The 26,827-nt window shown below is 40.0% G+C and overlaps 1 protein-coding gene and 1 pseudogene across 2 annotated transcripts in view; both read right to left on the bottom strand.

Annotated features, from left to right (window-relative positions):
* Nucleotides 1–26,827, bottom strand: part of BTBD9 (BTB domain containing 9) — a 512,908-nt gene that overhangs the window by 447,463 nt on the left and 38,618 nt on the right. The window lies entirely within an intron of this gene.
* On the bottom strand, nucleotides 1,325–1,869 carry LOC142452961 (cytochrome b-c1 complex subunit 6, mitochondrial pseudogene; annotated as a pseudogene).

Here is a 26,827-nt window from a genome sequence, read left to right as displayed (position 1 = left end):
GCAAAAACAGCCACCTTCACATGTTCTAGAGAGAGAAGAGTTGTTTTTAGACTGGAGGCAGTGGTGGTCCAGTGGTAGAATCCTTGCCTTTCATGTGACTTAGTTTTTACTCCCAAAGTACCGTAAGTGAAGCCACCATCCTCCACCTGTCTGCGGAGGCTTGTGTCTTGCTATATGATGCTGAGCATACTTCATTGGGGCTTCCAGCCTAAGACATGGCTAGGAAGAAAAGTCTGGTAATCTATTTCTTAAAATGAACACCAATGAGAACCCAGTGGATCTCAACAGCCCAATTCTTTTGTGCATGAAGTCACCAAGAGAGAAGGGCTGACTCAATGACAGTTAACAACAAGAATAAATGTTCTCAGGATGCTAAAGATAATGAATTTTTCAACGTACTTTTTGAAGTCCCCTCATACTGTTTTGCCAGGTGTAGATAACCCAAAAATGGATGACAACCCTCACTAGCACTTAGATACCTCAAGTGGGGAAGAGGCTTCTAGCTAAAAGATAAGCCTATTATTGTAATAAAAACTCGGGGAACTGAGCTAAATATCCTCTATCCACTGGAATACTATTTGTACCAGGATAAAAACCTGACAGCTCTGAATTTTAAATTTCCACAACAACCAGATCTACTATTAGCAAGACAGGTTAAAAAATGACCTTTCTCCCCAGTGACTGCAGAGGAAGCTCCTTATGGACCAAGTTCTCTAGCTACCCCATGTCTATCCTCAACAGAGGGAGCAACAGAGTATGGAAAAGGGCAGGGTGGAGAGGGGGAACCGATTACAAGGATCTACATATAACCTCCTCCGTGGGGGACGGACAACAGAAAAGTGGCTGAAGAGAGACACCGGACAGTGTAAGATATGACAAAATAATAATTTATAAATTATCAAGGGCTCATGAGGGAGCGGGGAGGGAGGGGGAAAAATGAGGACCTGATGCCAGGGGCTTACGTGGAGAGCAAATGTTTTGAGAATGATGAGGGCAATGAATGTACAAATGTGCTTTACACAATTGATGTATGGATTATGATAAGAGTTCTATGTGCCCCTAATAAAATGATTTTTTAAAATTTTTTAAGTGTGATAAAGAGGAATGAAGAATGGGGCTAGGCAAGAAGATAGCATCCCATCTCCACACTCCACCCAGGTAGGTCAGTAAATTCCTGGACCCCAATTGCAGCTCAGATAAGTGAGTAAATACTGGTCCCCTACAGAAGGAATATCATCAGGCTAGCAGAATGCATTCCCCTTCTGACCTCGATGCCAAGGAAACTTCTTTGTGTGTGTGTGTGTGTGTGTGTGTGTGTATCACTGAACTTTATTAAGATGGAATTAGTACTAATTATGGATGTTACTTGCCCATGCCAAAATCCATGAGGTTCACACAAACTTACACAAATTAGAAACAAATGGCATGTTTAAACCTTAAGAAAATATCTGATGCCCAGATGATGAAGGTTGAGGTCAACAAGTCTGCACAATTATTTCAAGCCATTGAAGAGTTTGTGGGACACGCAGTGGTCCCGCGCATGCAAGAAGTCAAATAGCTCCTCCGTGCAATCCTCCTCCGTGTGCGACCGAGAGGATACTCGCGCATCACAGAGCTCCAGCCGCTCCCGAGCCTTCACACATTTCTCCAGCTGCTCACATTGCTCTCTCACGGTTGTCAGGGGATCCACCAGTTCTTCCTCCTCCTCCTCCTCCTTCTCTATGGGATCTCCGGAGCCCGTCAGCATCTTCCGCTCGTCCTCCAGCCCCATGCCTGGCGCCGGTTCTGAACTCAAAATCAGCAGCAACAGTGGAAAGCAGTCCGCCTCAGGACCAAGAAGGACTCGTAAGGGTCACTCAACGGATATCCGGCGACCACCAAGGAAACTTTTTAACTGCAATCTCCATTTGAAAGTCCTACTGACTGAATCATCTCATTAGTGGTATATATATATGAAAGGCAAAATTCAACTAAGATGATCTATGTGGGGCTGTAAGTAAATGATGTGATTCAATAGTCCAATGTGCAATACAGCAAATTCTGCATAGTGCAGCAATCTAACATAGGAGTCAGCTGTTGCAACAACTTAACTGCCTTGGGGTTCAAAAACAGCCGTAGGCAAAAAGTAAATGAATGAGCATGGTTGTGTTCTCATAAAAGATATTTACAGAAAAGTACCAAGTTTGGCCCACAGATCATAGTAATGACAACCCCCGATTTAACATGTGATCACATATTGACTGTACTCTAAAAGAATCAGACTTTTTTTGTTGTTTCAGAGTTTCAAAAATGACAAATGGCGTGGTCATTCCCTATGCCAGTCATGAAATTCTGAAAGCAACTAATATTATGTGCTTCTGGTACCCTATTTCAAATCCCACTCTCACATCATCACTATCTAATCACTATCTAAGTCCCGGTAAAGGGCAGTCTTTCTCCAGGTCTGCCACTTTAGTCTGTTTCTGTACTCGTACATTTGTATTCTGGACTTATGTGAGGCCCTCTATGGCCTAGGTCACTGAACTCGTGATTCAAATTAAAAGAAGAATGGTCCCCAACTCCTCCATTCTCAGCCTGACCTGCATGTCACGTAAGGAAGGTTCTGTTCAGGAGCCCAGAAATCATTTTAATTAGACCAGCAATTCTCAATAAGCGTACTACTTGTTGGAATCACACAGAGGGCTTAAAAGAGGTGTGTGAATGCCACCCACCAGAGATTTTGATTTAATTGGTATAGAATGGGGCCCAAACACTAGTGTTTTTCAGACTGTTCCAAGGTGAGTCCAAATGAACAGCTCTGGGGGGAAAAGTCACAGATCTAGATTTAGCTGCATGGTGTTATAGATGCACCAATGGGTAAAGCATAGAATTTCTAGCCCAAAGGTCAATGATTCAAAGCCACCAACAATTCTTCTGGGGACAGAGAAAGCAGTCTGCTCCCATAAATGACTGCACCCTTGGAAACCCTATGGAACAATTCTACTCTGTCCTATAGGATCGCTAGAAGTTGGACATGACTCAATAGCAATGACTTGTTAGTCGATGTAGGTTCACGTCTCTTACTTAGGTATACAAATAAAACATTTGAAAGTCATTCTGAGTATGATTTTATTTTGAATCTGTATTGCAAAGAGCAAGAGATGTTAATGATGACACAACTTGTAGGTCAAAAACTTGTGTTTTCACTCATGAAGCTATCTTATCTGCAAAGTAGGATCCACCCACTTGCATTCAAAAGGCATGTTTTAGAAACCATATATATATCTAAAACTATTTTTTGAATCACCAAATTTTTAAAAAGAAACATTTTATTGGGGACTCTTACAGCTCCTATAATAATACATACATCCATTGTGTCAAGCACATTTGTATATATGTTTATCATCCTTTTCAAAACACTTTCTTTCTACTTGGTATCAGCGCCTCATTTTTTTCCTCCCTCCCCCACACTGCCACCGTCATGAACCCTTGATAAATTATAAATTATTATTTTCATATCTTACTATCCACTGTCTCCCTTCACCATTTGTGATTCATCACCCTGGTGGGTAGGTGGGATAAATATGTCGATCATTGCAATCAGTTCCCCCTTTCTCCCCCCACATTCCCCTTACCCTCATGGTATTGCTACTCCCATTATTTTATTGTTCCTGGGGGGTTTATCTGTCTTGGATTCCATGTGTCGAGAGCTCATATCTGTACCAGTGTATATCCTCTGGTTGAGCCGGATTTGTAAGACAGAACTGGGGTCATGGTAGTGGGAGGAAGGAACCATTAAAGTACTAGAAGAATGTTGTATGTTTAATCAGTGCTATACTGTACCCTGGCGGGTCTTCCCCTCCTTGTGACCATTCTGTGAGGATGTCCAATTGTCTACAGATAGGCTTTGGGTCTCCACTCCACCCCACCTCATTCACATATAAATAATTGTTTTGGGTCTTCTGATGCCTGATAACTTGATCCTGTCAATGACACCTCATGATCACACAGGCAGGTAAACTTCTTTTATGTGGGCTTTGTTGTTTCCCTGATAGATGGCCATTTGTTTTTCTTCCAGGGTCTAAGACCCCAGATGCTTTATCTTTTAATAGCCAGTCACCATCAGCTTTCTTCAGATTTGCTTATGCACCCATTTTGTCTTCAGCAGATCGTGTTGGGGAGGTGAACATCACAGGTTATTAGAACAGAGTGTTGCCATGAGGGAGTACTTGAGTAGAGGTCCAATGTCTGTCTGCTACCTTAATACTTAACATATATATATCCCTATCATTATATATAAATATATTTACATATGTACATGAATCACCAAAGACAATAAATGATGACATTGACAAAAAATTCAAGGAGTGTAATAGTTTACTGCCTTCCTTCTTAAGTTTTAAAATATATTCTTATTATATGTGTGATCTTCAGTAAGTTTCCTAACTACAATGAGTTTCCACATCTGTCCAAATGACATTTTTATACTAGGATTGTGGGCGTTTAAGGACAGTTTATTCTGTACCTCTGCTACTGCCTCTTAATGTTTTATTTTTGTTTGTTCTGGCCTGTCAAATGAATGATATTTTTCAGGTATAAAATAATAATTTAACATTTAAACTGAAAGTTTATAAAGAGGATTGAAGCTTTTAGAGAGTTTATGCAAACACATTATTATTGTGGCAGATTGTCCCAAATATGGCTTCCTTTAATCCCTCGTCCCTCCCTGTACATGCTTCCTCACCACTGAAAAATGAAATCCATTTCCATCTCCCCTTGAGCTGGCCCTGGCATCACTTTCCCCAGAGGAAGAGATGTTCTAAGCATGAGTTGTCATTGATCATGCTGAGAGGCCATGCTTGCATGAAGAAGAACTAAGGAACACAAATGGCCATGAAAACCAAAGCTCAGACAGATGATCCTAATCAGGTCCTTCCAACTGGCTCCCTACTATATATACAAAACAAAAAAGTCGCACAGACAAGTTCAGGTGAGGAAGGTACATGGGGCAAGAGAAGCATGCTGTTTTTTGCCAAAAATAGGCACACTGAGATGGCTGTGTGAGCAGGTAAATTGTCATGGTGGCAAAACCAGTCCCCCATCTGCCACAAATCAGGTATTTTTTGTTGAACACTACTATTTAATCTTTTTAGAACCTCTAAATAAAAAGCTGGATTATCAATCTGACCCGGTGGAACTAAGTCCAAATGTACTACAAGTAGGCATTTTTGTCGTTTGGGAAGTTGACTGGTGTCCAGAACAAGGTTTGTCATCAATCAAGACTTCACCATTTTTGACATGAGAAAACCACTCATACACTTGAGAGTTTGTTTGTTTCCCCCATAGTGTTGTCCTTATAAGCTGTGTTCAACATCACAACATTTTCTACGGCATTTTTCCCAAGCAGGAAACAAAATTTCATAGCTGCGTGCTGTTCTCTTAAATCGACCATCCCAAAAAAGCAAGGTCCGAAGGAAACTGCCTTTACGAAAAAATTCATTGTGACCTGAGAGAACCTTCCAAGGTTGTGTTAGGCAGGATTCTCTAAAGAAACAAACCAGGACACTTAAGATTTTATATATATGTGTGTGGGTGTGTGTGTTTATATATCGAGAAGGAATATAACAGCTAATTAGTCCAGACAGCAGTACAGAGGGCTCAATTCAGCTCACTTTTATGGAACAGTGTGAAGGTAGGTTGCTGGTCCAAGGCCAAGGAGGTAGACAGCAAAGTCTGCCCTCAAGCTAGACAAACAGGGTGCAGAAACAACAGCAGGAAGACCAAAAGTTGTGGCTTAGCAGAAACCAGTATCTCCAGAGCTAAACAGTTCTGTAGGATCCTCAAAAAACATGGCGAAGGTCTGGATGGAATCACAAACCAAACAAGCAAGGCAAGGCAACAAGATCCACAAGTTGGCTTGGCACACAATGGCTCAGCACACAGTGGAGGCAAAGGACTAGCTTAGACTGCAAAGCGCTGGTCCGATCACCAGGGGGAGAGATGGGATGCTTGCAGAACAAAGTATTTATCTAGGTTGTCTCCAATCAAGCTTCAACCTGATTAAACTCCCACCCACATGTTCCGATAGAGGACTAGTTGGCACAATAAACAGACTATATTACTGGGTGTACTAACTCAGAGCGAGTTTTTCAATGCTCACCTAGCAGGAAAAATGCATACTACAAAAGCTTCTAACCAACCAGCGAAATTCCTGTTTTGAGGGTGGGGCGGGGGTGGGGGGTGGGAATCCCTAATTAATGGGCCAGGTATGTGAAGAAGATTCAATTCCAGAGCGCATCACATGGTATAGACAGAAGATACCTTCATTGGACCCTGTCCAAATTCCTGATGAAGAGTTATCTCACTTATGATTATTTGTTTAAGTCATTAAGCTTTAGGGGACTTTTACATATCAAGTGATAACAAAAGAAATCATATGAAAAGTAGTTCATGTTCTTTATAAATTTCAAAGTAGTCACTAATTCCAAAATTAGTATAGAAGGTACTTTAGAGCTAAATCTTAAGCATTTATAAAAAAGAAAAAAAACAGAAATATAGTTTTGGGGTATGTATGTTTATTCATTTAAAATATTTACGGAGATGTTATCAAAAGACAAGCACTGTGCCAAAAGTAATATATGTAGAACAAGATAGACTGGTCCCTGTCCCCCAAGAACTTCTAGCCTATAGGAATCTCCAAGGAAATGATAAAGATCTCATAGAAATTTAAATTATGAAGATGCAACCAATAACAAGCTGTGTTGCAGTAATGCCAGACTTTGTAGCTATCTACCAATTCAAATGCCGTCTACCACCTCATTTCCTAATGGATCTGGGTAAGAAAGGTAGAGGAAGATGTTGATAGGCTTATATGATTCAGTTATGAGTGATTGCTAACAGGATTAATTATAAAAACTTAAAATTCTAACATGGGACTTGGTCAATTTTGCCATCACTACTGGATATTAAATGAGCTGTCTCAAAAGCAAGACGTAGGGAATTTCATGACCATCAAAAGAGCAAGGAATGTGGTATGTCCTTTGGATCCTTAAATTCCCTGTGCACTAATTCTCAATGCAGGTGACAGAACATTGTGACATCATAAGTAGGAGTGACAGCAAGAGAGCCAAGAGCCAGAGCATGAAACAGAACAATGGGCATCCTGGCACATGGACCAAATAAAGCTGAGTCCCTTCAGTTAGAAAGCTCCCTTGCATTGTGAGGTGCCTCTGAACACGAACACTTAATTAGGGAAGCGAGATTTGTTGCTCTACCAAGTAGGAGCTTAATGCTTTTGGGCTAAGGCGTCTGGCAGTGTTGTATCATCTAGACATTGATCTGTAGCACTGAAAGGGCTTTGTAAGTGTGACAGTTACATAACTGTCAACCTGAGGAAGGGGTGGAGTCTAGCCTGTCAACCAAGTAGCAGCTTGATGACCTCATTTGGAGGCCCAATGGAGAAAAGTAGCTCACTGGAGGGCAGACACACACACTCTGCTAGACATTCCTGTTGACAGGCCACATGGAAATACAGTGACGGAGCCAGAGCCCTGAAGCTGGAGGAGCCACATGGAGGTCCACACCAGCGCTGCAATGCTTCCACAAGACTTTTCACCCACAGACCTGTGATCTTCCAGCTTTCCGTATCAGTGCATGTGATGCATAAGTCTACAGAAGGATTCATGGACTAGTATGGACATATGGGCTAATATCAGACTTATGGACTTGATCTGGACTGGGCCAGTTTTAATATACAATTGCTCATTTATATAAAGCTCTTTCTTATATACATGAGTGTCTATGAATTTGTTTCTCTAGTCAACCCAGACTAACACAGTAACACTGCCTGGGCAGGGCTGAGGCCAACAAGGGCCTTGTGGCTCAGACATAGAGGACCAGAGGGAGATCTTGAAAAGGAACTGTACCTGAGCATTTCTGATTCTGAATTTTAACCTGTTAACTTCCCCAATAAACCACATAATTGTAAGTATTGTGTAGTTCTTCACAGCCACTGCAATGAATCCTCAAACCCGGCAGAGTAGTAGACAGTGCTGTTGGAGGAACAGGTAGCATCAGAACTGGCTTTTCAAAACAGGTTGTAGAGTGGATGTGACCTCTGCCTAATAGGAATCACCCTTGGACTGATTTTTATTCTTTCTGCCTTGTGACGTCACTGTTCCATGTCATCACAATATTTCCAAGTCCTTTTTAGAAGAGTAGGGACAATTTGTTTGGTTTGAAAAGTTGTGATAGCTGAACAGGTTGAAAAAGGAACTTCAGTTCCTGGGAAGAGGGAAGTTTTTTTGTTTATTTGTTTTTTACTCGTTTTATTAGGGGCTTATATAACTCTTATAACAATCCATACATACATCAATTGTGTAAAGCGCATCTGTACATTCATTGCCCTCATCATTCTCATAACATTTGCTCTCCACTTAAGCCCCAGGCATCAGCTCCTCATTTTCCCCGTCCCTCTCTGCCCTCCCCTCCCTCATGAGCCCTTGATAATTTATAAATTATTTTGTCATATCTTTCCCTGTCCGATGTCTCCCATTTTTCTGCTGTCCATCCCCTAGGGAGGAGGTCACATGTAGATCCTTGTAATCAGTTCCCTCTTTCCAACCCACTCTCCCTCTACCCTCCCAGTATCGCCACTCACACCACTGGTCCTGAAGGTATCATCCGCCCTGGATTCCCTGTGTTTCCAGTTCGTATCTGTACCAGTGTTCATTCTCTGGTCTAGCCAGACTTGCAAGGGAGAATTCGGATCATGATAGTGGTGGGGGAGGGGAGGAAGCATTTAGGAACTAGAGAGAAGTTGTAGTATTCATCGTTGTTACATCACACCTTGACTGGCTTGTCTTCCTCCCCTAGACCCTCTGCAAGGGGATCTCCAGTGGCCGACAAATGGGCTTTGGGTCTCCACTCTGAATTCCCCCCCCCCTCATTCACTATGGTAAGATCTTTTTGTTCTGATGATGCCTTACACCGGATCCCTTCGACACCTCGTGATGGCACAGGCTGGTGTGCTCCCATGTGGGCTTTGTTGGTTCTGAGCTAGATGGCCACTTGTTTACCTTCAAGCCTTTAAGACCCCAGATGCTATACCTTTTGATAGCCTGGCACCATCCGCTTTCTTCGCCACATTTGCTTATGTACCCATTTGTCTTCAGCGATCATATCATGGAAGTATGCATCCAATGATATGACTTTTTGTTCTTTGATGCCTGATAACTGATCCCTTCGGCACCTCGTGGTCACACAGGCTGGTGTGTTCTTCCATACGGGCTTTGTTGCTTCTGAGGGGAAGAGGGAAGTTTTAAAGCCTGTGCAGCCTCTTCAAATGTCACTGTACTACAGCACTGTGCTGAGGGTCACCAAGACCACCTCCAGGTTTGACGATTCACTGGGAAGGTTCACAAGACTCGTCCTATAGACACTCATATCTCTGATTTATTATGGTGAAATGATTTATTCATTTATTAATCAGAGAAACACAGTTCTAATTATTCCAGGACTACAGTAATGTTAATCAGACTCATAGTAGGGCTTTTAAGTGGGGATAAGAGAGTTCATCTGGAAGAATAAATACTTGATTCGGTAAATACTCTGGGGGGGGAGGGGGAAGGACAATGAGAAGGGGAGCTATCTGAGTGTATATGAAAACAAATTATAAATTAGAGCAATTAAAACAATGTTATATCAGAGAGGTTGATCATTAGAGCACATTACTTCTAGAAATAAACCCAAGTATACATAAGAACTCTGTCTTTCTCTGTGTGTGTGTAGCATTTCAATTTAGTTGAAAAAATATGGATTTCTTCATTAAAAATGTTGGCAAGTCATTTTGAAAAAAATTGGATATTTGCACAGATTACAAAGACAAATGCATAATGACTTTTGCTTCAATAATTTTTGTACTGGTGAAAAAATGAAAACAACTAAATGCCTACTTAAAGGGAAATAGTTAAGTAATTGTACATCTTAACGAATATCACACAGTGATTAAGAAAGAACAAAGTTGGACGCTACTGACATATACAAAATATCTTGAACATATACCTATGCACACAAAAGGGCAAGTTGCAAATCAGTGTAAGACTAAGATTCCATTCTATTTATATAAATATAAATAAACACTGAAAAGGCAAAACCATACACCAAGTTGTTGATAATGGCTAACCCAGGGAGTTGCAGTTATGGGAAATTTCTACAAAATGCATTGTATATTTCATAATGTTTTAACATTTTCTTTTGGGGGGGGTATTTTATTTATTTATTTATTTTAACATTTTATTAGGGACTCATACAACTCTTATCACAATCCATACATATATCATTGTATACAATGTATAAAGCACATCTGTACATGCTTTGCCCTAATCATTTTCAAAACATTTGCTCTCCAACATTTTCTTTTTATAAAGACATTTTTATTGTCAGAAAGTACAAAGGACATTAAAACTACCATTTTAACCACTTTTAAGTGTACAATTTAGGGAATTAAGCAATAACCTACCATTTCCCCCTCTCCCATTTAGTGCCTGCTAACCACTCATCTATTTTCTGTCTCTATGAATGTTGCTATCCTAGATGTTTCATACAGATGAAATCCATCCATTCTTGGCCTGCTATGCCTGGCTTACTTCACTCAGCAAAATGTTCTCAAAATGCTCAGCCATGCTGTAGCATATATCATAACCTCATTCCTTTTTATGGCTCAATAATATAAGCATGTTTTATTTATAATAAAACTATAAACACATATTTCAATAGGTTTTCCCACTAAAATTACAAAATAAATTAAGTTTGTATATGAGAGAAGTATGTTAAATTTGCCACAACCAGTAGGACTTGATTTAATGACTAAGGCAGAAATGCTAAGCAGAGGGACTATATATTATAGGTACAGGTAAAATTTAATTAACAACTTGAAGGCAAGGACAAAAAGTTCATTACAGCACAACAAGGAAAAGGTAATGAATATCAGATACCTGAGCAACATGGTTGGCTAGAACAGGTAGCTATCTGATACATCCCGACCCAAGAGCTTCACCTGATAGATTCCCATTCTGACTTCTACACTGAGGTAGATGGTCTTCTCTGACGTAAATGAAGTGCTTGGAGAGACTCAGAAAGTCTAAATTTGCTGATCCTCACAGGACAGGGCAAGGATAACCAATTCACTCAAGCTGTTCCTTTACAGTGGGAGGAAGAAAAGCACAGAGCAGCAGAGCTTACTCTTGATCTCAAAATGATCCTTTTCATGGTACCATCTACAATTATTATGTGAGGTTCCAGAACTCAACTGAACCTATTTGCCAGTATTGGGGGCATAGAAACTACTCCAGTATTGGGGGCATAGAAACTACTCCAGTATTGGGGGTATAGAAACTACTCCAGTATTGGGGGCATAGAAACTACTCCAGTATTGGGGGTATAGAAACTACTCCAGTATTGGGGGTATAGAAACTACTCCAGTATTGGGGGTATAGAAACTACTCCAGTATTGGGGGCATAGAAACTACTCCAGTATTGGGGGTATAGAAACTACTCCAGTATTGGGGGCACAGAAACTACTCCAGTATTAGGGGTATAGAAACTACTCCAGTATTGGGGGTATAGAAACTACTCCAGTAGTGGGGGTATAGAAACTACTCCAGTATTGGAGGTATAGAAACTACTCCAGTATGGGTTGTATAAACTACACCAGTTTGCCTGATTTTGATTAACTTCCATGGACTAAAATACATTTAAAAAAAGAATAAAGCAGCGCTACTAATCTCTGAGAGTTACTGTTTATAATGCAGTGACAAACTCAAGTTCTTCTTTTAATCAAAATAATAAACAATGTCAAGCTACACCAGTCATTCTCAACCTCTGGGTCATGACCCCTTCAGAGGCCAAACAACCCTTTCACAGGGGTCACACGATTCATAACAGTAGCAAAATGACAGTTATGAAGTAGCAACAAAAATAATTTTATGGTTGTGGGGTCACCACACCATGAGGAGCTGTATTGAATAGTCGCAGAGGCATTAGAAAGGCTGAGAACCACTGATCTACACAGTCAGAGAACCAGGGTAATTGTTTCTCAGGGAGGAAAACATCAAGTTGATCTAAATACCAATCTCTTTACTAAAAGCTGAATTTCAGCAGAACTGTTTACAAACTTGATTTTAACAAGGTCTTACTACTTTCTTTCTTTTTTTTTTGTAATTAAAGTATATGTGCCATGATTTACTCAGGAAGTAAACTAAGAGTCAAGTTCCACAAGGCAGAGTTGCCAACTGAGTCCTTGAATACTGTCTAGCTCTCCCTGAGGCACCTTCTCTGCCTGCACTATTCCTGACTGAAAGGCCTTTATGGGAAAAAAGACCTTCTGCTCTTTAATTGCAAAATATAAATGATCTTTCTCTTGAGGAAAGAGGTGGCATTTACAAGCATATGGTTTAGCAATTTCTTTCTGCTCTTGGTACCCATGTGGTATGTAATTTGAAGTAGTAATCCTTAAACTTTAAATTAATATCACTTGGGGAGATAAATGGTGGCCTGTCTGCATCTTAAACACTCTCAAAAAGCCACATTCTACTTTCCTCATGGGAAGGGTACTTCACATCTTTTGATATCTACTCTACCCTTCTCATCCTAAAATTTGAATAAGCAGGTGTAGATTGACCATGCTGGAAGGTGTGACCTTGATTCTGATACTCTGAAAACACAATTCTAAACCTTTCAAAAAGTATTATCACACAGGCAGTAAAGGGCTATCCTGAGAAACATGACTGGAGCTCACACACATTTTCTAGTCTGGCAGGACTCTTGAAACACCTTTCTTTAGATAACATTAAATGATTCCTAACCTCTGTTCCAGCTCCCAAGTCTTATCATTCCATGATTCTATATTTGTAATTGTTATTCGATATACTCAGACTTTAAACACTGAAGAACTATATCACAACAAAAATATTTGACACCATTCCTTTATTGGGTGTATATAACTCCATTTACCAATTACCACATTGATTCTCCACCTCTCTGCTAAAAGATAATCCAGTTTCTGAATCTTTATATAATTAATTCAATATAAAAGTTATTGAGCGCTCTACCATGCAGACCCAATACTAGGTGACAGAAATACTAAGATTAATAAAAAGCAAAGTCTCTGCTTTTGAGGAACTCACTGTCTACTGAGAAACAGGACTAGGTGACAAATAATGTCAATTCTAGAACTAACAAGCCATGATTTTTAGGAAGTCAAATACAATTGATTTCCATGAATACCACCCAATAACTACATCTATGCTAAACAGAATTATTAAATGCATGGGAATTCAGAAGAATGAACCAATCTGTGTTAAAGAAATACTGCCAGAATGCTCCTTAGAAGCAATGATGGTGAGACTTTATTTCGCATACTGCAGACATGTGATCAGGAGAGACCAGTCCCTGAAGGACATAACGCTTGGTAAAGTAGAGGGTCAGCGAAAAAGAGGAAGATCCCCCAACAAGATAGACCGTCACAGGAGCTGCAACGTGAGTTCAAACACAGATTGTAAGCCTGGCGCAAGGTGTGTTTCATTTTGCTGTGCAGTCTCATGAGTTAGAACCCACTCGACGGCACCTAACTGTGGGACACAGCCCCACCCCAAAATGGATAGTATGGGATGGCTGGGTAACTGAAGGGAAGAAATTGAGACAGACAAAAGTTTTGGGGTGCTCAACTCCACCATGCCATCAGGAACCAGGTCTGCGGAGAGAGAGAAAATGTATTCTTTTTTTTTTGTATTTCATATTATTTTTTAATCATTTTATTGGGGGCTCATGCAACTCTTATCACAGTCCATACATCATACATCAATTGTGTAAAGCACACTTGTACATTCGATGCCCTCATCATTCTCAAAACATTTGCTCTCCACTTAAGCCCCTGACATCAGTTCATTTTCACCTCCCTCCTTGTTTCCCCCTCCCTCATGAACCCTGGATAATTTATAAATTATTATCATATCTTACACTGCCTGATGTCTCCCCTCACCCACTTTTCTGTTGTCCATCCCCCAGGGAGGAGGTCACATGTAGATCCTTGTAATCGGTTCCCTCTTTCCACCCCACTTTCCTTCCACCTTCCCTGTATCACCACTCTCACCACTGGTCCTGAAGAGATCATCTGTCCTGGATTCCCTGTGTTTCCAGTTCTTCTCTGTACCAGAGTATAACCTCTGGTCTAGACGAATTTGTAAGGTAAATTGGGATCATGATAGTAGGGGGGGGGGGGGTGGAAGCATTTAGGAACTAGAGGAAAGTCGTATGTTTCATCACTGCCACACTGCACCCTGACTGGCTCATCTCCTCCCCGTGACCTTTCTGTAAAGGGATGTCCAGTTGCCTACAGATGCCCACTCCACACTCCCCCTCATTCACAATGATAAGATTTTTTTTTTCTTTGATGCCTGATACCTGATCCCTCTGACACCCTGTGATCACACAGGCTGGGAGAAAATAGATTCTTACATCGACTTCTATAGTCTCAGGCATGCAAGTCACGGTAAGCATAGACCTAACAGGAAGGGGGTGTACTAGAGGCATAAATATGACAAAAAGGTACATTCGTAAAAAGATGGGCAGGCTAGATGGCAGCCTAACCTTAGTCTTCTCTAGGCTGGCTTGACCTTGGTTGTCTTGGTTGTCTCTGTTCTTATCCAGGGGAGTAATCTATGATCCTTATAAGAAGGAAATGGGCACTAAGGGTGGGGCAGACAATAGGGTCTAATTGCTCTTGAAGGCAGACAACCTTCAGGCCAAGTAGCCTTCAAGCAGTTGACCTTGGAGCATATACAATAGCAACCATGTGCTTGCAAGCACCTTAAGAGTGGCATTATTTTTCTTTAATCGTTTTATTAGAGTTAGAGGCTCTTACAAGTCTTGTTACAATCCATACATCAATTGTATAAGGTTGGCATGATTATGGGGGGTCTCATGGGGAATAACTTTTACTTAAGAGGATGGGACCAGGCCGTAGCTCCAACCTATGCATTCCAACCTATGAACATGAAAGTCGCCCTCCATGGGAGCCACAGTCTCCCAGACTCCTTAACATATGAGTGTACGTAGAGAATTTGTCCATACACACTTTCTTCCTGGCTCTATTTCCAAAATGGCAGGTACAATTTCAAATTCACAACAGATTACATAATATTTTTAAAAATTAGATCATGCAGGTACTACTTTTACTTCCATTTTCAGCTCAACTCTCAACTTACTGCCATCTCGTCAATCCTGACTTACAGGTTAGAACTACCATCATGGATTCCAAAGTTGTAAATCTTTATGCGAGTAAAAGGCCTCATCTTTCTCCCTTGAGGTACTCAGTGGGTTCAAACTGCTGACCTTGAGGTTAGAAGCCCAACACGTATGCCACCAGGGATCCTATTCTGTGTCTCATTATCAATTTCCTATATGTAAAATAGTAATTTTTCTTAATTCCCATTTTGTTATCTGTGAAATTGAGACAAAGATCTGGTAACACAGACAGTGACATGAGATTTGAATTTGGGTTCACAGAGGTCCTGAACTTAAAAGAGCTAAGGTCTACTAAGGTGAAAGAAAACAAATGTTTCTAATGTTGATTCCTAGACCTCTCAGACAAGCAGTTCTCAAACTTTTTGAACAAACTCCATTTATTTTATATACAATTTGTGCTTCCCAAACACAGTGTTCTAAGAATGAAGTACCGATTTATCAAGTTCATTGTAGGAGGGTGAACAATTCATATCTGAACTGTTATGCAATTAAAGTCTGACGATTAAAAAATTTCAGACCAGGAACACTGTTTATACAAATATGCAACAATATGTACTATATGGTTAAATGAACAAACAAAAGTAATGACGATGAGACAAAATGAATAGTAATGTATAATAGAAAACCCAACCAACTGAAAAGCACAACCATACTGGTTATATACGTCTTTCCAAAAACTTGCAATAATTCTAACTTATGCATGTTCGTAAGTAGAGTATGTTTTACAATATGTCACACATTGCACACTAGCCAGACGTTGAGAATGTTATTCAGAATCCTTCCTAATCCATAGCACTCTAATCTCATTTAAGCATGCCAGAGTTCGCATACCCTTAATACTTCACTTCATTGGTTATTACTACGCAGAGGATATATGCATAAATGAAAGACTAAAAGATCACCTGTCTTTGCCAATTGTTTTACATTAGGGCCCACTAATTGCCTTTGGCCATCTCAAGCTAAGTTTGGCTACACAAGGCAATGTTACAGGTTCACTTTGGCACTGACATCTAATGCTGCACTGGCTGGGGGAAACTACTCCTTTATTATTCAATCATAAAATATCTAAAACTCCCAAGGCAAAGAGAGCCAATTTACAATTTGTAGTATTCTTTTTATTTTCTATTTAATCGAGCCTTCAATCTTTCTGGGTCCAATCTCTAAAACAATCATTTCCAAATATCAGCAGACAAATAAAAACATTCAAAAAAGGTGTCATAGGGCAAAATAAATATTAAATGAGCCAAGTGAGCTTAATTTTATTACATTTTAAATTTCCCCAAATACTAAACCTGCTGCTTTTTGCTTCCCCACAAAGTACCATCTCAAGCTTACGGTTTAGATAGGGCTCTGGTGCCAAAGTCATAGTCAAAAGTCACTGGCCAAGTTCTTCACATTGACCTACCTCCTCCTACCCTCGCATCCCCCTAGAGTCTCTGCTCTCGTCTGTCCCAGAAGCATCAGTGTATTTTGTATGCAGTTGACCCTGTCACTCAGCAAAATGATTGTCAAATCATTTCCAAACTCCAACCCCAGTTTTTTCCCCCATTTATTCTCAGTAGATCTCCTCACCTTAGCGAAAAATACAGGGGTTGTCAATGGGCAACTTCTCTTATTGCCAATAACAAACATTCAAAGCTATTTCTGTATCCACCCTATAGCTCCTGTATTCATAAGAAGTTGCACAACCAATTTTCTTATGCTGTGAATCATTGCCTCTTCCTTGATCCTCCCTATTAGCTTTTAAATTGATCAAGTCTGTCCCATCTGCAAAATAAAAGGCTCTTATTCAAGCTCTCATTACCTCACCTATCATCTTACCTCCCTCACTTTCATTGTCCATTATCTCAAAAGATCATGTATACTTTGTTTCCATATACTCATGAGTATTCATAATTAAAACAAAAGGGAAACACTGAGTCGAGGTTCAGTCCATTTCCACTCATGGGAGTCCCATGTGTGTCCAAGGACAGGTGCACAAGGTTTTCAAGGAATACTTTTTGTGAGGATGAGTAGGCCTTTCTTCCAAGGTGCCTCTCAGTGGACTTAAAGCTCCAACTTTTTCATTAGCAGCCCACTGTATTAAGGCAAACACCACCCGGGGACTCCACTCACATATTAATTAGACCACCTCAATCTGGCTTCTAAGTCCACCACCTCTGACTGAAACAGTTCTTACTAAGTCACTTACGATTTCCTTATTACTAAATCTAATCAAACTAAAAAGTCAAATCCACTTCCATCATGTTGCTTTCAAGTCATTGACACTAACTCCGTCAGGTTTTTCAATCCTCTTCATTCCTAACCTCTCAGCAGCATTCAGCATGACTGACCACTCTTTCTTCTTGAAATCCCACTCTAGTTCCATGAGAGCCGTTCCTGGTTTTCCTCCTTTCTTCCACGGTGGTGGAACTACAAGGTCAGAGGCTCATATTCACCTGCTGCCTCCATGGGAGAAAGATGAGGCTGGCTGTAAATCCCATAAAAATGTATAGTCTCAGAAATCCTATATAGATTTCCTATATAGAGTGGCTACAAGTCAGAATTGATCGATAGCAGTGGTTTGGGTTTCTACTGATTACTTCATTGCTATTTTATTACTTCAACCTCCTTTGCACGATCATGAAATGTTGAGTTCCCCCAGAACATATTTGTAGAAACATTAAAGTTCATCCTATTCTCTTTACTCAACCTGCACTACAAGGCCTCAGGCAACTAGCTATAAAATAGGATGACCACATGGGAATGACACATTTGACTACAAATCTTAAAGTAGCTATCAATTCTAGATCTCCGAGGTTAGACTCTCAGCCTCAGTAGTCCCAAGGCTATTCAGTCTTATTGGTCCCAAGTCCACTAAATATTTACGCAGCTAGCGCCAAAAAACAATGAAAAAGTCATGATGAGTGCAGAGGTTATTAGTTGTAATAATCATCTTTGAAAATACAGACAAGCCATTTCTGTTTAATTTCTTCAGTGGCAACGTATGGGCCTGTAATATTCTTGCCTAGATTTAAATTATATGATATTTTCCTAATTAATAAAGGTTATAGCATGAACTCCCATTGTAGCAGTGGAATCATCAATTGCAGCAATTTAATTCCTGTGGAGCAAAGTTACTGTGAACATTTGCATTATTGTCTGTGGTAAAGAAACTTGGCTTTTCATTTGTAGAATGCTATAAAAAACTGTGCATACTTTGATAGTTTGTTAACCCCTGATATCTTGGGTGTTTTCTGTGAGAATGTGAAATGCAAAAAAAAAAAAAAATAGTCCACACCAAATCTTGATTTTTAAGTTTATTTGTCAAGTCCTAGAGCATGAGCTAAAGAAAATGTTCACACATTACACTAATCTTCTTTATTTTCTTTTTATATCATCGCTTCCCTCTTAGCTTTATTAGCATTGTTCTTTACCCTTCCAACATACCATTCTGTACTGGAAAGAAAAAAATAATAAATAAAACTCAGAGATAATTACCCTAGGAGCTGCTGTCTAAAACTACAGCTACTGGCTGGATCAGAATTGAGCAAGATTTCTTTCCAGACCCAAATGCATTTCCCTAAGAATGAAAGCATGACCATGCACATGTCAAGCAACCAATATTCATTTTCAAGAACAGAAAAGCAGGCAAAAGAGCTTAAGCCCAAGAAAGTCAAGTGTCTGGAATTAGGAAAAGTCAACTCCTCCTGCAAAACTCACCCTTTCATCATCCAAACTGAAGCTTACCCCCCAATTTTCCACAGATCACCAGAAATCAGCAAAGATGTGACCTGCCTAACACCCTCTTCCAGTGCATATACTCATCTCCCTTACACTGTAGGAGACTAAAATTGATAATAATAATAATAAAAAAGAGAATAATGTATGTTCTTACCAAAAACTCTAAAGGGGAATAGCTGGGTCTTTTGTATTCTGTGCACTAATCCCTCAAGATAGTACTGAATAATTGATTGATGGGCTTCATGATCAGACTGCTAGCCTCACCATTTTGAGCAACATTCCTGGCCAAATTTAATTCACATCTAATAATTAATTCTATATTTCTTGTGATCAAATATGTACCAAGAATGATCTCTGATCTTCAGAATGCCATCAGTTGATACTTCACCTAATGTCATAAGCTTGATATAGGACCAGTTCAGTTACAGCACCAACTTGGGGCACCACTAACAAAAATTCTTACAGCCACTCAAGAAATGGTACTAGGACTACAAATTTATAAGAGAGAGAAATACACTGACATAATAAAACAAGGACAGATTCATAATTTATAAGCAGAATATTCTCTGAAGGTAATTTCTAAGAGAAATGATGAATTGTGATTAATAACTTTATAAATGCTAAGTTGAATTTCATATAATTGAAACAGTATTAATAATGAACAAGTATCCAATGGTTAAGCATCTCAGAAGTGCTATCCAGGATAAATTCCTTCCATCTAGTTACTTCTCAGAGTTCATAGAGAGAGAAGCTTATGTTTTCTTACTGGTGAAACAAAGTGGATGGAGTCAGCTACTGTTGAGGAGGCAGGATTTTTGAAATACTGCCTCTACTGTAAAAACAAACCCTTTGCCGTCCACTTGGTCGTGACTCAGGAACCTTACACGACAGAGTCAAACTGCCCACGGGGTCTTCCGAGGTTGTAAATCTGTACGAAACCAGCCTGCACAGCTTTGACCCACAGAGCGGCTCGAAGATTCAGATCATAGAGGTTTTCCATTAGCCGCAGAGCGGGCAGCCACCGCACCCCCAGATCTCCTCTTCCTTTGCTGTGATCAGGGTAAATCTAAAGTGACTCATACACCCTGTGGATAAGGTGAGTCTTAAATAATAGAAGAGGATGGCTTTTAACGGGTATTACATAAAAGATGTTCCATGCAGACAAGACGACAAGAGCAGGGGGCTCAAACACAGTCATGGAAAATGGGAGGCTGGTAAGGAAGTTTGCGCTAAGCAGCAACAGTGCCGACAAGCAAGCCGCAGATAAACACTGGCAGGGCTTTGCAGCTAGAATGAGGCTCTGTTAAAATATAAAATGTGTCTGAATTAAGCTGCCTCCTCAGGAACACAGATCAACTGTGTGGCTCCTTCATGTTCTAAAATCCTATAATTAAACCACGTAAGTAAGAAACAATGCCCTCATAAATTGTTGGACATATATACTGGTTCACTTTGTTGGAGGTCAGTCTGTCCTTGGTCAAGAAAGTAAATGCTCATTTCTTATACTCCAGCAATTCTGCTTCAAGTATTATAAGGCTGTGGTAGTTACATGATCTGGTATCAATTTGAGGATTAAGAGTGAAGGGGTGGAGTCTAGTCTGTCAATCAGATCATAGACAATGAGGCCACTGTGTGGGCATGGCCTTCTCCTGAGAATTCTGAGAACTCTTGTATTTTGCTCCTTGGCGGCGGGAGACACCATTCTCTCTAGGCTCACTCCCTTGAAGATGCTTTACTGACAAGACTCATGGCACTACGCTGATATATCCCATGCCTTGGGAACTGGAGGAACCACGTGGAGACCCCTGCCAGCGCTGAGATGCTTACAATGCCACTGGATCCAAAGACTTTCTACCCACTGGCCTGTGATTGTCCTGCATTCAGCATCATTGCATGTGTTTCGTTGAGTTTGAAGAGGACTTTAAAGATTGTTATCGGGCATATGGGCTATTATTGGACTTATGGGCTTGGACTGGACTGGGTTGCTTTCTTAATGTACACTAACCCTTTATATAAAACTCTTATATACATATCAATTTCTATGAATTTGTTTCTCTAGTCTACCCGAACTAACACAAAGGTTATTTATTGAAGCACTGCTTGCAGGTAACAGTAACCTGGGGGCATAAATGCCCATCAATATGGGGAGTGGGAAATAAAATTATAAAGCCAACATGCAACAGTCATTAATAAAAATGGTCTAGATCTAAACTTCTAACCTGAGATATAAAGAAGAGGTCTTTGTGCAATAGGATGTATCTATGTATATGTATACATGTCTGCATATAACATCATGTATCTAGAAAGCAATTTGAACACCAGTGAATTTCTATATCCACACACACAGAAAATGTATACACATGCCTAGAACATGGTATTCTTAATACTTTTAAATTAATATATTCATATAATTCCACATGTATACGCATATGTATATATACGGATGAAAGGGTAAGTTAAGAAGTATTGCTACAAAATCATAGCAATCTTTATCAAACAAAAGAAGGAAAATGTGAAGCTACTGCTTCTCCACATCCTCTACCTCGGTCTATACCAGGGGTGCTTCATATGTCAACAGCGATCTATTAGTCAATCGCAAATGTAGTGTGGGTAGAGATCAATCGCATGGCATAAAAGAAAATAGATGCAAGCCTATCATCAATCCCATCACTTAATTTATATACAGTGCAGCCAATCAGATGCAATCTTAGATGTCACACACATGTGCAAACAACTGCACTAAGTACAGCAAAACTAAGTTATTGCCAATTTTTAGACCTTGGTTGTTTTTCTCTTAAACATAAGAAAGGGCATTAAAATGAGTGGGGGAGCTGGACCAAGTAAGAAGACAAAAACGTATCACTTTCATACGGACTGGGAGATCTTGACACTACAAGCCGACATTCAGCTGAAGTCCAGAGCATGTCTCATGAACAGTTCTGGAACTTACTCGCAGAGGGAAAGCATGCAAACTTGAGAAAATGTGCTACCTCCTTGACTGCATTCTTTGACTCTACTGATTTATGTGAGTCAGTCTTTCCCCACATAAAGATCACTAAGTCCAAGTCCTGTTCCACCATGACTGATGAGCATTTGGAAGTGTGCTTGAGGCTGGCTGTCAGCAGCTGCTGTCCGAACTAGCATCCCTGGCTCATTCCATTCAGTGCAAGTCATCAGAGTAAACTTAGGTCATGACAAAAAATGTACATCGTTCATTGTGTTGTGCTGTGCAATATGGACTCATGTGGTTATACAAGGTACATAAACGTACATTGTACATATAAAGAATTCTCAATGCATTTATGAATAAATGTAATAAATATATTTTGCATTGTTGTAGTGGGTAGATGATTTTGACTTGATCATTTTATAAGTAGCTCACATGCTGGAAAAGTATGAGCCCCCCCTGGTCTCTACACTTTTCAAGGCACTGTTTCCATCTCCCTAACCCTTCCCCCAAGAATTCTGTGCTCACAGATGCATACCCAAACTTACCTGGCCTGGTTGGCCCTTTTCAGAAAAACAAATACTCAGTGCCCGTGCCCGTGCCAACTGGTCCCCACCAGCCAACCCCAGCAATTAAAGACTTGTAGCACAACACAAAACGCAGGGTAAATTGTAGGTATCTGCTCTTGCAGCCCCACGGGGTCCTTCCAGCGAGGCTTACACCATGTGAAAAGCAGTCTGGGTATCCTTGAAGGATTCAAATTGTGTTCCTTTTCAATGTTCTTTGAGTTTGTAGAACAAAAAGACACCTGAAGGGGCAAGAACAGGACTGCAGGGTGGACACGTAAGGTTTCCTAATGAGATTAATGTAGGACAGTCCTTGCTGCTCTGGAAGAATTAGCAGGCACACTGTTGTAATGTAAAGAAACTACTCAGTGTAACTCTACTGGCTTTTTTCTCACCAGGGCAGTTTTCAATTTTCTTAAAACTTCTTCCTAACAGGCCCCCATGAGCATGCTGTGTTCTTAAAAAAAAAACTATGAAAATTATTCCTTTGGAATCTCCAAAAACAGTCACAAGCTTCTCAGCTAACTTCTCTGCCTAGAATTGCACTGGCCCAGAAGATCCCGAGACGTCACTATTTTGTTTGGATCCCTTTCTGAAAGAACCCTAAGGAGACTAAAAGAAATGTATTACTGAGAGAATTTAAATGCAGCCACTGCGTATAGGAATGTTTAAAATAAACTTATGTAAGAACTTGAAACCCAATAGCAATACCTTTTTAGTTATCGTGTGTGTTCGTGGACAAATTCCATTATCTTTTAATTCCATTTTCTATTACCCCCCTCCCAAAAGTTTTATGGAGCTGTAACTCACATATCATACACTTCCCATAGTTCAGTCATATTAAAAAGTTGTGTATATAGTACCACAATCAGTTTCAGAACATCCTCCTCCCTCCTGTAGTCATTATTTGCTCATTTCCCTCCAACCTCCCTAAATCCCCCATAGTCCTGATAAGCCATTACACCATTTACTGTCTCTCTAGATGACCACCCTCCTCTGCTTCATATACTGGACAATGTACCAAAAACTCCCCAATAAAACCCACAAAAGCAAATAATATAAAATAAATGAAGACCAACAACATTAAACTATAAGAAAAACCTCTGTTGCGAAAAAAAAAAAAAAAAGGAAGAAATACTGAAAACTAGAACAAATTCAAAATGGATCAAAAGGGAGATCCCTTTGTGACCAGGCACATTTTAACCTAATTATATCTACCATAATCTTGTTTACAATAGCCTCTGTTTGACAGTGTGATTATTCATATCCCTTAATTATGGTCAGAAGGAATCCACCAGAGGCTTAATCCTCTGTAGAGACTCTGCAAATGGATGACAGCTCCCACTGTCATCCAGAGCCTTTTGTAAATTGGGTATTCACAATTTAATAATCTCTGATACCATCCCTTCCTTTGGATTTGGATTTTATTATTTATTATCCCTGAGTCACACAGGCTGGTATGCTTCTTCCTTGTGTACTGAGTTGATGTCTCATTTAGATGGTTGCTCGTTTGAATACAAGTCTTTAGGGTCCCAGACACTATACTTTTTAATAGCTGGCACCATCTGCTTTCCTCACCCACACTTTGCTGTAGCACCCATATCTTCAGTGATCTCGTCTTGAGGGACAGCATCAAGCAAGACCTTTCCATGATTTTTTTAAGTCCCCCTCATACACATACAAACACAGACACACGGTGCTATAAAATCACTCAGCAGTTTGGTGGGGAACAACTATCAATCTGCTCCCATAAAGAATACCGCCTAGAAAAACCTACTCAACGTGTACTCGACAGCATCTAACAACTGAGTATATGTGCCCTTGTGTATGCATGGCTTGAAAGACTATACACCAAACTGCTAACAGTAGTAAATTCTAGGTAAGGGAGTTTTAGAGATGGGAATATAGAACTTGGTGGGGAAACACTATCTAAATTCCACGTGTTTAAGTGCTTTTCTTATAAAATAAAATTTGATCTGTCATTTATATAAAGGGTATTTCAAAAAAGTGTTAAGTAGAGCTATTGAAAGTGATGAGATATTTACATTTGTTAAATAAAAGCATATTCTTTAAAAAGATGAAAACACTGATCAAGCGATTCTGACTAAAAAAAAGTGATTTCTAACTCACTGCACTTTACTGAAAAGCAATGTAAGATGAGATTGGTGAATACTGATGCAGACAGAATTTTAATTAAGAATAAACTTCTGTAAATTAGCTAAATAGATATCAAAATGTAAATTCCTAGAGGGCAGTGATTTGGTCTTTCTCCCTGATGCCTCACATGGCTGGGAATCAACAGGCAAAAATGACAGTAAAGTGAAGGATCTAAGGAGAGTCCACAAACTCCTCGTCATTACCAGCAATCAATTACAAAAATAGATACTCAAAATTATTTATAACCAAAATGTTTTCATAAGAAGTTCTCCTTCCGATGAAACATACAACCTTCCTCTAGTTCTTAAATACTTCCTTCCCCGGCCCCCACCACTATCATGATCCCAATTCTATCTTAAAAATCTGGCTAGACCAGAGGATGTACACTGGTGTAGATAGGAACTGGAAACAGGGAATCCAGCACAGATGAACCCTTCAGGACCAGTGGTGAGAGTGGCGATACCAGAGGGTGGAGGGAAGGTGGGGTAAAAAGGGGGAACTGATTATAAGGATATACATATAACCTCCTCCCTGGGGGACAGACAACAAGGAAGTAGGTGAAGGAAGACATCAGACAGTGCAAGATATGACAAAATAATAATAATTTCTAAATCATCAAGGGTTCATGAAGGAGGGGGGAAATGAGCTGATACCAAGGGCTTAAGTAGAAAGCAAATGTTTTGAGAATGATGAGGGCAACAAATGAACGTGACATACAATGGATGGATGGATGTGATAAGAGTTGTATGAGCCCCCAATAAAATGATTTAAAAAAATTAAAAAGTTCTCCTTCCAAATATTGAGGAAGAATTTGTTTTCTGAATTTCTACTTTATTAAGGTTATACTCCCTTAACATTTATCATTTTAAAAAATGTTTTCAGCAAAGAAAGCTGATGGTGCCCGGCTATCAAAAGATATAGCGTCTGGGGTCTTAAAGGCTTGAAGGTAAACAAGCGGCCATCTAGCTCAGAAGCAACAAAGTCCACATGGAAGAAGCACACCAGCCTGTGCGATCACAAGGTGTCAAAGGAATCAGGTACCAAGCATCATCAGAACAAAACATTTTACCATAGTAAATGAGGGGTGTGTGGAATGGAGACCAAAAACCCATTTGAAGGCCATTGGACATCCCCTGGCAGAGGGGTCTCTGGGAAGAAACGAGCCAGTCAGGGTGCGAGGTAGCAATGATGAAAAATACAACTTTCCTCTAGTTCCTAAATGATTCCTCTCTCCCCGCTCCATTATCATGATCCGAATTCTCCCTTGCAAGTTTGACTAGACCAGAGGATGTACATTAGTCCAGATATGATCTGGAGGCATAGGGAATCCAGGGTGGATGATCCCTTCAGGACCAATGGAATGAGTGGCGATACAGGGAGCATAGAGGGAGGGTGTTTAGAAAGGGGGAACCGATTACAAGGATCTACCTGTGACCTCCTCCCTGGGGGACGGACAAGATATGACAGGGCAAGATATGTCGGACAGGGCAAGATATGACAAACTAATAATTTATAAATTATCAAGCGTTCATGAGGGAGGGGGTAACAGAGCAAGGTGGGAGGAGAAAAATGAGGAGCTGATGCCAGGGGCTTAGGTAGAGAGCAAATGTTATGAGAATGATGAGGGCAATTAATGTACAAATATGCTTTACACAATTGAAGTATGTATGGATGGTGATAAGAGTTGTATGAGCCCCTAATAAAATTATTTTTAAAGGTGATTTAATCATGGGGTGGTGCTCTAAGATTGTACAATTCTTAATATTAATAGTTTCTCCTTGTGCTAGAGCAGCTGTAATTTAAATTTCATAATGTAAATGAAACTACAATTTCATCACCATTCTCACTCCCTCCACAATTATTAAAAGATGACATGCCAAAAATGAGTTATTTATAAGCCCTAAGATACTGCAGTCTTCTCCATAGAAACAATGCTACAGTATCTGGGGGCCAGCCCACAAATGCCTATTTATTCCCAATGTGCCAACAGGGCTGGAATTACTAGGGAAACTAACCACAGATGAGTAACAATCTGGAGGAATACAGGGTTTCCATCTCAGAAGATAAAAAATAATTTAGTAACTGTCTAGTCATAGCTGTGTAAACAAGGGAGTCACCAAGGTCCCACTGGAGCTGAACTGGCCAGTACGGT

This window comes from Tenrec ecaudatus, chromosome 7, assembly GCF_050624435.1.
Source record: "Tenrec ecaudatus isolate mTenEca1 chromosome 7, mTenEca1.hap1, whole genome shotgun sequence".
NCBI lineage: Eukaryota > Metazoa > Chordata > Mammalia > Afrosoricida > Tenrecidae > Tenrec > Tenrec ecaudatus.
The sequence above is the reverse complement of the archived record's forward strand: the minus strand, read 5'-3'. Positions and strand labels throughout refer to the sequence as shown.